At 38.4% G+C, this 17,334-nt stretch overlaps 1 non-coding gene across 1 annotated transcript; it reads left to right on the forward strand.

Moving 5' to 3' along the window:
* The first annotated feature begins 9,156 nt into the window (after positions 1–9,156).
* On the forward strand, positions 9,157–9,263 carry LOC141709814 (small nucleolar RNA R71). Its single transcript, XR_012570371.1, has one exon. It is a non-coding gene; the product is annotated as a small nucleolar RNA R71 (small nucleolar RNA).
* The last annotated feature ends 8,071 nt before the right edge of the window (positions 9,264–17,334 follow it).

The following is a 17,334-nucleotide window of genomic DNA, read 5'->3' on the forward strand; positions in this document are numbered from 1 at the left end:
ACAACTTTTTGGAATAAACAAATCTCCTCAACTCTTCTATCCTTTTTTTAGATAACTAAAACTCTTCAACTATTTGGAGCAGACACATCTATTGAATTCTTTTCTTTATATACTATAAACAATCATTTAATAATATCTCATATAATCAAATTAAACCCATAAACAGTTAACTTTTATTTTATACATTTAGGTAGAATGGAACATGTTGAGCGTGTATGACAATTTCCTCCTAATGGTTGGGTGAAGATCAATGTCCATAGTGAGTATATCCAGAATGCTTGTTAGGGCGAAATCACGCACTAATATTCACGCAAGTATACGCGTTCGCAAGTAATATAGAATACTTTCTAGTTCGTTCCCTCAGAGACTCAGACTAAGTTATTGTCTAATTTAACTCACTCACCAATGTATGATTACTTCTCAATGTTAAGATAACACTTAAAATTGTTGATTAAATATTAACTATAATTAACTACTTAATTAACCACTTAACTAACACTTCAATTTATCAATAATAAAACACTCATGAGATCACAACTTCATTATTACTTCCTTCTATAGCCATAGTTATTACCTTTAGCATGTGACAGTGATGATATTAATCGAATAACACGAAACTGATAAAAGCCAACTTTCATTGTACTAATACCATTCTACCAAACATCCACAATTAAGACAGAAGTTGAATAGTCATCAATTATGTTGAGTTCCTATATGTCTACAGAAATTGACAACACAACGATTTAAGCACAAGTTATTCCTTTTGATTACATAGGGCAAATAAAACTGTTAGAGTTACCCACTAATCATGCACAATGTACATGAACCTATGCTAGCATGGCAAGTTCTAAATCTCAAGATCCACCGTCGCTTCACAAGAGATTAACACCCTATCTTATATGTTCCGACGCACATAAGACGAATACGCACAACCAATACTAGATATCATGCAATCATCACATACTAAAGTATTAAACAATTAACTAAGAATTCCATAATAAATCCGTTGCAACCCCATGATCACGATTAGCCCATAATAGAACTTATCGCCATCATGGGTTCATATGAAATCATGATAACAAACACAAGAAAATAATAACTAAACTGATTATATTAAAACAGAGTACGTCACAAGAGTAAATAAGTCAAAGCAAGAAAACTAGCATCCAACGCTACAATGAAACAAGAATCACAAGAATATATGCTTCCTCTTCGCTGCTGTGTGCTAAATCGGTCTTCTTCCTTATCTCCTTCGTTTCTTGCAAAACACAAGCTAAAACTTAATCTCCTCTTAATACTCTGTGAAAAACGTCTCAAATCTACTTATATAATAGTCCCATAAAACTCAGATTACATAGAAGTTGGAAGCCAAACAGAAGTAGAAGTCTAAAATAATATATCTTTTTCCCCGACCCTGCGCGGCCGCTCAGCATTTCTGCGCGGGCGCGCAAGGCTGCTGCGCGGCCGCTCAGCATTGCTGCGCGGGCGCGCAGGACCCTACTGGAAAATTTCCAGGTTTGCTCCGTTTCTTCGCCGTAATCTGCCCGTTCTTTTCCTCTCGCAATGGTGAACACATGCCAAGGCTTATTCTTGATGATTCCTTCTCCGAAATGCAACTAATACCCTGAAATGCATAAACACTAGAAAAACGCATCAAATACACAAAATACTTGATTTCAAGACACCAATTTAAGCCATTTTAAGACGTTCTAAGTGGTATAAAATGCCACTTATCACACCCCCAAACTTAAATCGATGCTTGTCCTCAAGCGTCACAAACTCAAAAACAAATAAAAATATGCATGAATGCAATCTATATGAAAATGCAACGATCCCCCTTACTACAATTAACCAACCAAATTGTCACGTCTCAACGAATGCAGTTAGACACTAAAGATCAAGAAACTCATGCAAACGGACATACCGCCAGAAACGTAGTGTGTGCAAATGCTTAACAGATATGCTTTGGAACTAGACCAATCACTATGACTAGACTATCCTCAAGGCAATCCTACGATTATACAAAGAATAAAAATTCTAGGCACAAAGTGATATACAACACTACAAGAACTCTGGAGCTTACTACGGAATTGTGCTTTTTATTTACAACTCAAATGCTTATTTGACCGTGCAATTACGCAATTTAGGTCACTAGGCACAAAGTCCCCTAAGAACTTAATAACTCGAATACCAAAGAGCCCACTCTTGATCAATTACGCAATTTTTTTTTCTTCTGAGCAAGTGCGTTTCGCTCCATCTTGCTCAACCCTAGACTACTCGCATAACATGCGAGCCGGCTACTAGCCATTTGACGCCTAGCCACAAATAGCAACAAATTCCATTTTTACTCCATTTTTTTTCTTTTTCATGCCTTTACCACTAAGAACCTATTATCAAATTCTAAGCATAATAAATAGATTATCCTCAAAAATAATCAGATCATAACAACTATCTAGTCCTTAAGCATTCTCTAAGACTTAGTGAAAATACAAGTGCTTCTAGCATGCATATCAACCTACACAACTTAATATCACTTTAATGCTATCACTACACTCGCCTCAATATCACAATTCAGTCGATAAATCATTGCAAAAGGGATCATGGCATATGCATGAGCTATATGATATGACAAACAATAAAGCTATATAAAAAAAAACTATATGGCAAAAATTATGCAACTATATGAACTAACTATCATGAATATGCAACTATATGACACACACAAAATATTCCTTAACTACCACCCCCAAACTTAAAATCTTCACTGTCCCCAGTGAAGGTAGTAGAAAGGAACACAGGGTATACCTACTCGGAGTCATCATCATCATCACCCTCAGTGGGTGGAGTATCAGGCGGCGGGTATGCAGAGTCCTCACCAAAAACTGGCCACTGGATATCAGCTCCAAGGCCTCGAAAAGCAGTCCCTAACGCAAGGGTGAGCTCCTGAGCAAACCTGCTCTGCGTCTCATACATGGCATCCATCCGCCGTGAAAGCCTCCTATACTGGGCATCACCCATCCCAGCACCCTCCTGAGCTCTCGAAGAACTAGCCTCACCACGCCCTGGCCTGGCCATAGTAGCACCTCGTGCTGGACGCCCTCCTGGAAGACGATAACCCAGCCCATGCTCCTCAGGCTCACCACCGGTCCACTCCTGCATCCCATTCAGAGTGCCAGAATCTATAGGAGCTGCTGGCAACTGCAATTGCTCATGAGCCGGCCAGTTCACTCCTACTGCACGACATAGCTTTGTAACCGTGGATGCATAAGGGATGTTCATATGCTTTGCTCCCCTCAAAAACTTCAGAATTCCTTGGTAGATAAACTCACCAAGGTCCACATAGTATTCCTCATTCAGAATTCCCCACAACAACTGTGCTCTCTCAACTGTGACCTCGTGTGCATGTGAAGAAGGCAAAATATTAGCACATATAAATACATTCCATGCACGGGCATACCTATTCATGGCGATCGTCGGAAAGTGATGATATTCATTGTTGGCTGGACTGCGGTTCCAAACTGTGCCCGGTCGACAGAGAGTCGCACAAATCAAATCCAAGTCAAAATCCTCAGCAGTCTTTTCATTCCAGTTCTCCTTCTCGGGCTTCCTCTCTCCCACGAACTACAGAAAACCCGTTCTTTTCAGCCTTCGCGTTCGCGTAGAACTCGCGAACAACACTCATTGGTACTGCTTCGGGTGACTCACAAAAAGCTATCCACCCCTTCTCTGCAATCATGGGCAACAACTCACCATCCCTCCCTGATGGTAAAAACCCCCTCTCTTTCAGAATCGGCTTCCCCAACAGCCTAGTGTACTCCTCCTCCGTGGCTCTGTCAGTTAACCGAGGCCTTGCAGCAGTACCCCTTGATGAATCAGCAGTAGGAACTGTGCTGCTGCTGTCAATAGTGCGTGCTCTCTTGGGTGCCATTGATTTGTGAATAAAAGTGTGTAAGAACTGATTTTTTTGATGTTTATGAGAGGGTTCAAGTGTAGGAAGTTGTGGGAGATATGTAGGATAGGTGTATGTATATATAGGGTGTGGAGTAGGTTAAATTAGATTAGGAGTGGGGTTGAGGGATAAAATCATGGGGTAATGGGAAAAGAATTCGTGGGTTTATGGGCTGTAAAGGGTTTTTGTGTTTTTTTTTTTTTTTCTGAACTGTAAAAAATTTTCTGGAACTCGACCCCTGCGCGGCCGCTCAGCATTTCTGCGCGGGCGCGCAGAAAGCTGCGCGGCCGCTCAGCATAGCTGCGCGGGCGCGCGGAGGGTCTCTGGATTTTTTTTTTTCAGCCCCTATTTTCTGATTTTTTTGTGTTTTTGGATAGGTTATTAACTTCTAAGGGTTCCTGTAACAACAATTCATGGGTTGCCTCCCACGCAGCACTTCTTTTTTGTCATTAGCTTGACGTTCCGTACCTTTCTCAAGTAGTCAACAAAATGGCACTAACCACCTCTCGGTTTGCCATGTCCCCATAGTAGTGCTTCAACCGCTGACCGTTAACCTTGAATGCTTGATCCGAATCATTCTCAAAAATTTCCACCGCTCCGTGTGGAAACACAGTTTTGACAATAAAAGGTCCAGACCACCTTGATTTCAACTTCCCAGGAAAAAGTCGGAGCCGAGAGTTGAATAACAGAACTTGTTTCCCTGGCACAAATAACTTAGGATGTAGCTTCCTATCGTGCCACCTCTTCACCTTTTCCTTATACATTTTGTTATTCTCGTACGCTTGAAGTCGAAATTCATCAAGTTCATTAAGCTGAAGCATTCTTTTCTTACCAGCTGCATCTAAATCCAGGTTCAATTTCTTCAATGCCCAGTAGGCCTTATGCTCAAGCTCCGCCGGTAGATGACATCCCTTACCGTACACCAACTGAAACGGTGACATCCCAAGTGGAGTTTTGTATGCTATTCTGTAAGCCCAAACAGCTTCATCGAGCTTTAAAGACCAATCCTTCCTTGACGGACAAACAACCTTTTCTAGAATGCGCTTTATCTCTCTGTTAGACACTTCTGCTTGACCATTTATTTGCGGGTGATAGGCAGTAGCTACTCGATGATTCACATTATAACGCTGCATCATTGAAGTGAACTTACGGTTGCAAAAATGCGATCCTTCATCACTTATGATTACCCGAGGTGTTCCAAACCTTGTGAAAATTTGCTTATGAAGAAAATTTAGCACTGCCTTTGCATCATTTGTCGGTAAAGCTTTAACTTCGACCCATTTTGAGACATAATCGACTGCCAGCAAGATGTACTGATTATTGCAAGACGAGATAAAAGGCCCCATGAAATCGATTCCCCATACATCAAAGACCTCGACTTCAAGCATCACATTTAATGGCATCTCATCCTTCCTTGACAAATTTCCCACTCTTTGGCAACGATCACACCTTAAAACAAACTGATGATCATCCTTGAACAAGGTGGGCCAGAAAAAACCTACTTGCAGAATACGAGCTGCCGTCTTCTCACCTCCATAGTGTCCACCATAAACCGTGGAATGGCAGTCTCGTAATATCCCCTCCGTCTCACAGAACGGGATACATCTCCTGATGATCTGGTCAGCTCCCTGTCTAAACAAATATGGTTCATCCCACATATACCACTTCACCTCATGCAGAAACTTCTTCTTTTGTGCGGATGTCAAATTAGGAGGCATTATATTGCTGACAAGATAGTTTACAATATCTGCAAACCACGGTTCTTCCTCCTGAATTGCAAACAACTGCTCATCCGGAAAAGATTCATTGATGAACGTCCTATCTTGTGAAGTAGAATCGGGATTCTCCAACCTAGAGAGATGGTCAGCTACTTGATTCTCGGTACCTTTTCTATCTTTGATCTCTAACTCAAATTCTTGAAGTAAAAGCACCCAACGAATGAGTCTCGGCTTCGAATCCTTCTTAGAAACCAGATAGCGAATAGCTGCATGATCAGTGAATACTATTACTTTCGTACCAAGCAGATAAGATCGAAATTTCTCAAAGCCAAAGACTATAGCCAAAAGCTCCTTCTCAGTAGTGGTGTAGTTCAATTGGGCCCCATTTAAAGTCTTACTCGCATAGTAGACCACATGGAAGAGATTTTTCTTGCGCTGTCCCAGAACTGCACCTACCGCATAGTCACTCGCATCACACATCATCTCAAACGGTTCTGTCCAATCTAGTGCTGTAATAACTGGTGCCGTGATCAAACTCTCCTTGAGAGTCTCGAATGCTGCCAAACATTCATTATCAAATTTGAAAGGCACATCTTTCTCAAGTAAATTGCACAACGGCTTAGATATCTTTGAAAAGTCCTTGATGAATCGCCGATAAAAACCCGCATGACCGAGAAAACTACGGATTCCTTTCACCGAATTAGGTGGGGGAAGATTTTCAATGACTCCCACCTTGGCCTTGTCCACCTCCAGACCTTTGCTAGAGACCTTATGCCCAAGGATAATGCCTTCACGCACCATAAAATGACATTTCTCCCAATTAAGCACCAAATTAGTTTCCACGCATCTTTTGAGTACGGCGCACAGATTATTCAAACATTAATCATATGAGTGTCCAAAGACGGAGAAGTCATCCATGAACACTTCGACGTTATTTCCAATCATGTCAGAGAATATAGCCATCATACATCTCTGAAAGGTGGCCGGGGCGCCACATAACCCAAACGAAACTCTTCGAAAAGCAAATGTGCCAAATGGACAAGTGAAGGTAGTCTTTTCCTGATCCTCTGGTGCAATACAAATCTGATTATACCCGGAATACCCATCCAGAAGACAAAAATACTCATGTCCCGCCAATCTGTCAAGCATTTGATCAATGAATGGGAGAGGGAAGTGATCCTTCCTTGTGGCTTTGTTCAATTTTCTATAATCCATGCATACTCTCCATCCTGTAACTGTTCGAGTAGGGATGAGCTCATTCTTTTCATTTGCGACCACAGTGATACCTCCTTTCTTAGGTACGCATTGCACGGGGCTCACCCATGAGCTGTCAGAAATAGGATAAATGATTCCTGCATCTAGCCATTTCAGAATTTCTTTCTTCACCACCTCCTTCATGATCGGGTTCAGTCTTCGCTGCTGTTCCACAGTTGGCTTACTACCTTCCTCTAACAGAATTTTATGCATACAATATGAAGAACTTATCCCCTTGATGTCTGCTATGGTCCATCCTATAGCCGATTTGAATTCTCTCAAAATCCTTAAGAGCTTGTCTTCCTCACTACCTGAAAGGTCAGCTGAAATAATAACAGGTAACATAGATGAATCACCTAAAAAGGCATACCTCAAGTGTTCAGGTAATGGTTTGAGCTCTAAGGTAGGCGCTTCCTCTATTGATGGTTTGAGCTTCCCTTCAGCGTTCTTGAGGTCAGAAGTACCAAGAGATTCAAATGGTATGTCGAGCTTTCGCTTCCAGGGAGAAGCGTTCAGATATTGTAATTGCTCGTTGCTATCTTCATCATCACTGTCAAATTCCCCCACTAAGGCCTTCTCCAATGCATCAGATATTAGCATGTGATCGAGTTCTGAAGTAACCGCAGAATCAATCACATCCACTTTTAAACAATCCTCATCTTCTGTGGGGAATTTCATTGCCTTGAATACGTTGAAGGTCACATCCTGATCTTGGACCCGCATAGTAAGTTCCCCTTTTTGCACATCTATCAAGGTACGACCAGTAGCCAAGAAAGGCCTCCCCAAGATTATGGGAATCTTCTTATCTTCCTCAAAATCCAGAATAACAAAATCAGCAGGAAAGAAGAGCTTATCCACCTTGACGAGCACATCCTCAACTATGCCCCTTGGGTAAGTAATGGAACGGTCCGCCAATTGTAGCGACATGTATGTGGGTTTTGGATCAGGCAGATCCAATTTTTTAAAGATCGATAACGGCATCAGATTAATGCTTGCTCCCAAATCACAAAGGCACTTGTCAAAAGTTAGATTGCCAATGGTGCAAGGAATGGTGAAGCTTCCTGGATCTTTCAGTTTTGGTGGTAACTTTTGTTGCAGAACCGCGCTGCATTCTTCCGTGAGAGCAACGGTTTCAAGGTCATCCAGTTTCACTTTCCTTGAAAGAATAGTCTTCATAAACTTCGCATAACTAGGCATTTGTTCCAGAGCCTCAGCGAAAGGTATATTGATGTGAAGTTTCTTGAACACCTCCAGAAACTTCCCGAACTGTCTATCCAGCTTTTGTTGCTGCAATCTCTTAGGAAAAGGTGGTGGAAGATAGAGCTGTTTCTCCCCTGTATTAGCCTCAGGCAGAGTGTGTTCAACAGTAGTCTTCCTTGGTTCCACCGCTTTCTCCCTTTGCTTAGATTCTTCATCTCTAACTTCAGCTTCGACTTCTTTTGCCTTTTCAGCATCAGCTACTTTTCCAGACCTTAAGGTAATAGCCTTGACTTGCTCTTTAGCTTCCTTCCAGCCTGGTACTTCCGTGTCACTGGGAAGAGTACCAGGTTGACGATTGAGCACTGCATTGGCTAATTGACCGATTTGATTTTCCAAGGTCTTGATAGAAACCGCCTGACTCTTGCACAACATCTTAAGTTCCTCAAAATCAGCACTAGTAGGTGCAGCTACACTTCCCTGTTGAAGATATGATTGTCTTGTAGCATACTGTTGTGGTTGCTGGAATCCAGGTGGGTTAAACTGTTTACTCACTCCTTGCTGATCTGGTGGCTGAATAACATTCTGATTATTCCCCAGCTGAAATTTGGATGATTTCTGTTGTTAGGATGATAGGTTGCTGGCACAGGCTGCTATTGTCGCTGATAATTATTCACATACTGAACAGATTCGTTGACAAGAGAACACTGATCCGTAGCATGAGAACCTGCACAAAGCTCACAAACCATAGCTATTTGATTAACTCCATACGTAGCCAAAGAATCAACCTTCATTGATAGCGCTTAGAGCTGGGCTGCAATAGCGGTGGCTGCATCAACTTCCAAAATACCTGCTACCTTGCCTGATGTCATCCTCTGAGTTGGGTTTTGATGCTCATTTGCAGCCATCGTCTCAATAAGATTGTACGCCTCAGTATAGCTCTTAGCCCATAAGGCGCCTCCAGCTGCTGCATCGAGCATGGGCCGAGATTGGGCCCCCAAACCATTATAAAAACCAGTGATTACCATCCAATCCGGCATTCCATGATGTGGACATTTTCTCAACATTTCCTTGTAGCGTTCCCAAGCCTCGCACATAGATTCTGTAGGTTGCTACGCAAACTGAGTAAGAGCACTCCTCATAGCAGCAGTCTTTGCCATTGGATAAAACTTCACCAGAAACTTTTGCGCAAGATCTTGCCACGTAGTGATGGACCCAGCCGGTTCAGAATGTAACCAGTCTTTAGCCTTATCCCTCAGTGAGAATGGGAAAAGCCTCAACTTGATAGCCTCATCAGTCACGCCATTATACTTAAAAGTGCTGCAGATCTCGACAAAATTCCTTATGTGCATGTTGGGGTCTTCAGTTGCCGCTCCTCCAAAAGAAACAGAATTCTGCACCATCTGAATAGTGCCCGGCTTGATTTCAAAGGTGTTAGCTTGAATAGCCGGATGAAGGATGCTTGACTAAATGTCATCAATTTTAGGCCGAGAAAAATCCATAAGAGCTGGATCAGCTTGAACAATACGATCTCCCATATTTACTGGTTCTTTTTGCTCAGTTCCTGAATCCGAATCCTCAAAATCTAACTTCTCCGGAGTATCAATAACTTCATCTTTTCCTTCAGCTGTATCTAAGGTCCTCTTGCGAGCACGAGAACGAGTTTGCATAAACGCTTGCTAAAGTACCTGAGACACAACCGAAAAGAGTAATTAACTACTACGTCCTAATCACTGAGTCCTAATGACCAATGATGGTAAGTACATAAACTAAACAAATACGCCGAGTCCCCGGCAGCGGCGCCAAAAACTTGTTAGGGCGAAATCACGCACTAATATTCACGCAAGTATACGCGTTCGCAAGTAATATAGAATACTTTCTAGTTCGTTCCCTCAGAGACTCAGACTAAGTTATTGTCTAATTTAACTCACTCACCAATGTATGATTACTTCTCAATGTTAAGATAACACTTAAAATTGTTGATTAAATATTAACTATAATTAACTACTTAATTAACCACTTAACTAACACTTCAATTTATCAATAATAAAACACTCATGAGATCACAACTTCATTATTACTTCCTTCTATAGCCATAGTTATTACCTTTAGCATGTGACAGTAATGATATTAATCGAATAACACGAAACTGATAAAAGCCAACTTTCATTGTACTAATACCATTCTACCAAACATCCACAATTAAGACAGAAGTTGAATAGTCATCAATTATGTTGAGTTCCTATATGTCTACAGAAATTGACAACACAACGATTTAAGTACAAGTTATTCCTTTTGATTACATGGGGCAAATAAAACTGTTAGAGTTACCCACTAATCATGCACAATGTACATGAACCTATGCTAGCATGGCAAGTTCTAAATCTCAAGATCCACCATCGCTTCACAAGAGATTAACACCCTATCTTATATGTTCGCGACGCACATAAGACGAATACGCACAACCAATACTAGATATCATGCAATCATCACATACTAAAGTATTAAACAATTAACTAAGAATTCCATAATAAATCCGTTGCAACCCCATGATCACGATTAGCCCATAATAGAACTTATCGCCATCATGGGTTCATATGAAATCATGATAACAAACACAAGAAAATAATAACTAAACTGATTATATTAAAACATAGTACGTCACAAGAGTAAATAAGTCAAAGCAAGAAAACTAGCATCCAACGCTACAACGAAACAAGAATCACAAGAATATATGCTTCCTCTTCGCTGCTGTATGCTAAATCGGTCTTCTTCCTTATCTCCTTCGCTTCTTGCAAAACACAAGCTAAAACTTAATCTCCTCTTAATACTCTGTGAAAAACGTCTCAAATCTACTTATATAATAGTCCCATAAAACTCAGATTACATAGAAGTTGGAAGCCAAACAGAAGTAGAAGTCTAAAATAATATATCTTTTTCCCCGACCCTGCGCGGCCGCTCAGCATTTCTGCGCGGGCGCGCAAGGCTGCTGCGCGGCCGCTCAGCATTGCTGCGCGGGCGCGCAGGACCCTACTGGAAAATTTCCAGGTTTGCTCCGTTTCTTCGCCGTAATCTGCCCGTTCTTTTCCTCTCGCAATGGTGAACACATGCCAAGGCTTATTCTTGATGATTCCTTCTCCGAAATGCAACTAACACCCTGAAATGCATAAACACTAGAAAAACGCATCAAATACACAAAATACTTGATTTCAAGACACCAATTTAAGCCATTTTAAGACGTTCTAAGTGGTATAAAATGCCACTTATCAATGCTCCTGAAGGCGATAATAGAAATGGTATTAGTGTTGTTGTAAGAGATGCGGGAGGTCATCTTCTCAGACTTACTTATGGCACAATTCCAGGACTCACAAATTTGAATAGTGATGGGCTATTTTATTAGGTATGCGCTGTGCATTCCAGGATTTTTACGAACGGGTTATCATTGAAACCGACAATATACAAGCACACCGAGAATGCAAATATTACAAAGAAGAAGGGATTACACCACATTTCAGATAGACTTTTAGACTTATTCTTTCAAGGCTTAGTGATAAGGACATCCGTTATGAACTTAATTTGGTTCATCCTAATAGGAATGCAGTTGCACATCGTTTGGAAACACTTGAAAGACAGGAATCTCATGACCTTCGAACATTTGATAGGCCTGTTGTAGATATACAGAATTTCCTAATAATGGATTTAGGTATTGGGCCAGAGCAAGCAAGATTTCAGGACTTTGAAGTTAATGATCCCGAACCACCAATTGATGGTCAAGTTGTGCAAGTTTAAAATTCTTTCAATGTATGTGAATGTGATATATGTCTATCATGTAAGGAAGACATATTTGTATATAGAATAAACTGCATTTTTAATTGTTGTTCAATGTATATATATGTTTTTAAACATCTACAGTAAACACAACATGATAGTAATCCAACATAAACAATCAATCATATTTGTAATTATTGCATAAAAACGTTTATTACTATCCTCCAAGTAGAGGAAGTAGAATACATCATCACAACATATCGACTACAACATAATTTATATATTTCGAGCATAATCATCTAATAATATGCGAAGCTTTCCACTTTCTTCACTCAACATATCAGCACGAGCATTCAAAGTATTAAGATGTTCTTTCGATCCATCACCAAAATTTTTAAATGCACTTACCATTTCTTCTATGTTCTGTTTGAATTTGTTCTCATGACCATGTAGAAATGTGGACGTATCACCTAGAAATCTGTGTCAATCCACTGTATAAGAATGTGGAATTTCAGTACTACTTTGTGATGACTCTCCACGTTTTTTCCTTGATCCATTTTTCAGAGTACTCTCTATTTCGCTGTGAAAGATCGAAACTGAGTCCATTAAATTTGTAATATAAAGCAATATAAATCATAAAAACAGATAAACATTTGAATATTACTTGAATTGTTCTTCAAGGCCAATAGAACGAGCAAACAATTCAGATTGCCTATTTTCCATTATAGCATACATCTCTGAGTAGAAAATCTTTGTTTCTTCCATGTCATTATTGAATTCTGCGCACGCTATAGCCAAATTTTGCAACTCTTGCTCCGCGACATTCTTTATGCCTGACCATCTCTTCCTCTTCTTACTTCTTGAAGTCATTTTGTAATCTGTAATATACATCTAAATTTTAAAAACACCCAAAGGTATATATACATATGAGTATTGCTGGTAGTTTTTGGCAGTTATTTTCTGATAAATTTAACAGTTACCATGATCTGTAACAATCGAATGGTAGTTAACAATTTGAATTTTTTTTCCTGTTTTCAACTGTCATGTTACTCTTAATTTTTGATGTGTCCTTAAGGAATGTGCTGATTAGGTCCTCATTATGAGAAGATACTTTTAAAAAGGTTTACAAAAAACCATTTTACATGTATTGGTGCACACTGTGCATATTCACGTACTCATTCTTTTCCTCATGTTTGGAGATCGTCACTTCTACTGCAAGAGGAAGAGAATCAGGATCATTACATTGTTTTGGATTAATCATGCATCAGCCTATTAGTGCAACGTTCTGATATCCCTGAAGTCTATCCGCACTTAATTTCTAATATAAGTTTTGACGCCTTAAGTTCTGATAACTTCCTGTCTTCAGTAAGTTTTGATTTCCAGTTAAATTCTGATTTGTGATGTCATGTCTAATCTGATTTGTTTAGTTTCAGAACTTATTATCAGAACATCAGAACTTAACTGGAAATCAGAACTTACCGAAGACAGGAAATTATCAGAACTTAAGGAGTCAGAACTAATATCAGAACTTAAGTGCACATACACTTCAAGGATGAAAAATGGCTGATTTACAGGAGAGGATCTGGAATAAACAAAAGAAGATATGCTTGGAGAGTTGGACAGCTAAATGACTTATATCCATTAAACAAAAGAAGATGTTTATCTTGCTTACTCGTGCATCAGCCTATAAATGCGGCTCAGTGTATGCATCAAAGTTTTTCAGAGTTAGGAATGTAATTAACATGTGAATATGCATCATATTATATACATCCTACTATTTTTTACAATTATCTATTATGGTTGGATCAATTTTATCGTGGAAATTAAATTTAAATACTATCCGTTTTAATCTTTAGTAGCATGACATCATGAATTGGAGTGGATGTTTTACCATTAATCACATTTTTGTACTTCTTGAACATGTCTGCCAATACATTTTTCAAATTAGATAGAACATTAAGAGGGATGAATTTTCACTTTATATGTAGTAATCATATATTCTCACAGAAAAATTTGATGCATTTGCAAAAAGAATATCCATATGTTGTAGTTTGACAATGTCTGTGATGTACTTAACGTTAAATTCAATTTTCTAACTTTATAGCTACTATGATTTACCTAAAAAATATATGTGCCAACTAAAGAAAATTTTAAAAAAGATGTAGCAATCTCTTGAGATCGAATTTCAAGAGATTATGATTTTCAAAAAAAAGTTTGTACGTTACAATATGCAAATCATTACAAACATACAGAGGTTTATGAGAGCAAACCAAATTTATAGATAAGTATGAAAATAAAAAAGGTAGAGTTTACCTTGTGCATATTAGTCATCAACTTGAAAATATATAAAAACTATATATTAGTATGCTATTGACAATAAAACGGCACTCCCGTTTTAATATTAATGATTTTGGTTCAAGGTTTCATCACCAGTCTCAAAACTTAAGTTGCATATGAAAATACAAAATTACAATATAATTCAATATAATTTAAAGCATAAGCACATGGAACACGTTCAAATTGATATAAAGAGTATTTCAACAACATCACAATATCAAAATTCAATCTCCAAACTACATTGATACTGTTAAGTAGCAGGTTCAGATTCTAAGAAATATATGGAGGATAATTACTAATTGGGAGGATTGACTTCAATGTTAAAAGTTGGAATAACACTGTCTTGCTGTAATGTGAAGCGCAGATTGTCATCCTCCTTTAAGTCAAGATCTTTGACAAATTTGCTCCATCCACGCGAAAATCTAGCAACTGTCCCGTTTAGCACTATTTTTATGTCCCAAACTCCTTGGCCAGTTCTGAACTTCACCATGTCTCCGCTTTTGCACATTTGATCTTAGAATCTTATAGTTCTAGGAATGTGCTGCACAATAGTTGAATATGTTAGCATAATTTGATAAGTCTGTTCCTGAACATAATACAACAAGGTATTCGAAATAGTTATATTATACTCTTATATATTATTATTTACCGCTCCATGACATTTAGAGTTCAAAAGACTTCCAGCCAATAATTTAGAAAACTGGAGATTCATTCCAACTTGCGCATCATGTGGATTGTTGTTTTCCATCAACTGCATATTCTGTATTCCAGCATTGTCCTGTGCAGGGTTATCATATCCTTCCACCTCCATCTCAGTTGACAGATCCACAATTTCAACATTTTGTTCTAAGTACGGATATAAGACAATATTAATTTCAAGACCACTGCTTATGTAAAAGGACCCTGCAAAGTAAATAAGGAAACAAAACATATGGCATACCAATTCCAGGAGGTGAATCTGTAACATTATCTTCGAAAAGAAAAAAATTGGCACTAGGCTTTCTCCTCCGATTACTTTCTGCTGTGGAATGTGTAATTTTCGTTCCTTCACACATAAAAATCCTTCCACAAAACTCACCATTCCCACCGAAACTAAATAATATCATATCATTCTCCATCAGACCAAATTACTTAATCAGTTATTTTAGCCCATAAAGTATTCTAAATTTAGCATCGTATCTCACATCCCACAGAATCCCATTGATTATAATATGATCAACACCAAGGAGATGCTTTTCAGTCTCCTGGCCTAAAAACCTTGGGATTGTCTGTTACAATGTTAAAACATAAAAGAATTATTGATCATTTACTAATAACATACGAGAATATGGGTAAAAAACAATAGGTTACTCACAATATATCTAAGCTTCAAAGGAGCTTAAAAAAATCTTATAAAATGATCTTCTTCCATTTCTATCCCCTGTTCGTTAATTATCAAATTTAAATTTATTACTAAATATATTTGAATCTTCTAGATATTAAAAGACTGATCTTTCAAATAAAGTGTTGCACCCTCATAGCAAAATCAAAAGAATTGTGAGATACCTTCTTTTTTCTCAGCTTCCACTTCTTTCTCATTAAAAATAAAAAGTAGAACAACCTCTGGTAGCTCATGAGCCATATTCATAGTTATTACATCACCTGCACAGATATCCAACTCCTTCAAAACTCCAGACCATCCTTTCCCAAACCAACACTTTTCTCTAACCCAATGGATGAGTACATCCCATTTTCTGCAGCCATGCTTCAAACAGATCTTGGACATTCCTTTCCATCGCTTATACAAATTTTCCAAATGAGTAGGCAGTTCCTGTTCAATTGAGCACATTGAATATTAGATTTAAGATAAGTAAACCAAATGTTTATACATATGAGGTAAATAATAAATGTATAGATATAGAGAGTTGTTACCATATTATCAAAGTCCTCCATACTTGAGTATTGTCTGATCACCATCAAGGATTGTTCACAATCAAGTCTTACAACATTGTAGTGAATACAGGCAAGGTACCTCTCAGTAACATCATGATTACGATAATATATAAATTCATCCATAATCCAATTGTTATAGTTCTCTTTATTGAAGAAAAACATTGGCTCAACTGATGGATGTGTAATCGAAACAACCATATGGTTGAAACACTGGATAGTAAAGTTGCCATACCTATAATAATCAAAAACAACAACAGAATACATCTTTAAATCAAAAAATCTCATAAAATCTTGAAGGCCACAGATTTTTTTTCGATACTTATCATATTCCGTATTCCAAACAACTGTCTTGCACTTTAGGTGTAATTGGGAATGAAGTTTACTCCTGAATTTATCAATAAAACTAGACGGAACCCTCTGCAATTTTCGATAGATAAGGCAGTGAGGTACAATATAAATTCAACTTCTTAATAACGTTCAAATACAATCACTTAAAAACGTACAAATGCTCCATCCTCATCTTTCTCCACATTTGCAGAAACAAAACCGCCTAACGGTTTTCGTCCTCTACCTACATTTAACATTTATCAATCATGTATACCTAAGTTTTTAAATAAGCATCCAACAAGAAATTAAAAACATTGTCTGACATATTTACCCATATCCCAGTCAACATTCCATGAGTCGTGCTTTCTCTTAAGTTCCTGAACATTGAAATTTAAAACTCAATCCAAAACAGTTCACGAAGAAATTTTCAAAAATTCGTGAATAATCTACTTTTGGAAATCTTATCAATCTGCTATACGGAAGTATAGGCATCCAGCGGAAAATAATTATATCAATTTCAAATCAAATCATTGTCTATATGACTCCGAACTAAAACATGCAATCGACATCAATACGAACCCCCGACGATACTCTATCTCACACGTGAACTACTGACGGACACAATACATACTAAACTCGGCTAAGTAAAGTTCAGTATCTGTTACTCTTATAGATACAAATGGAGAATTACATATACAAATCTCATTAAACAAACTATTAGCCATGAACTTTACAACCAATTGATAAACAACTAAAACATGGATAGATGGGGATACTAACCTCCATAAATTGTTCATAATCTTCTGATTGAGAGAGCTGGTTTCCATGATTTGAAGTAGTAGCCATCGATTC

Source organism: Apium graveolens, chromosome 2 (assembly GCF_009905375.1).
Source record: "Apium graveolens cultivar Ventura chromosome 2, ASM990537v1, whole genome shotgun sequence".
NCBI classification, from domain to species: Eukaryota; Viridiplantae; Streptophyta; class Magnoliopsida; order Apiales; family Apiaceae; genus Apium; species Apium graveolens.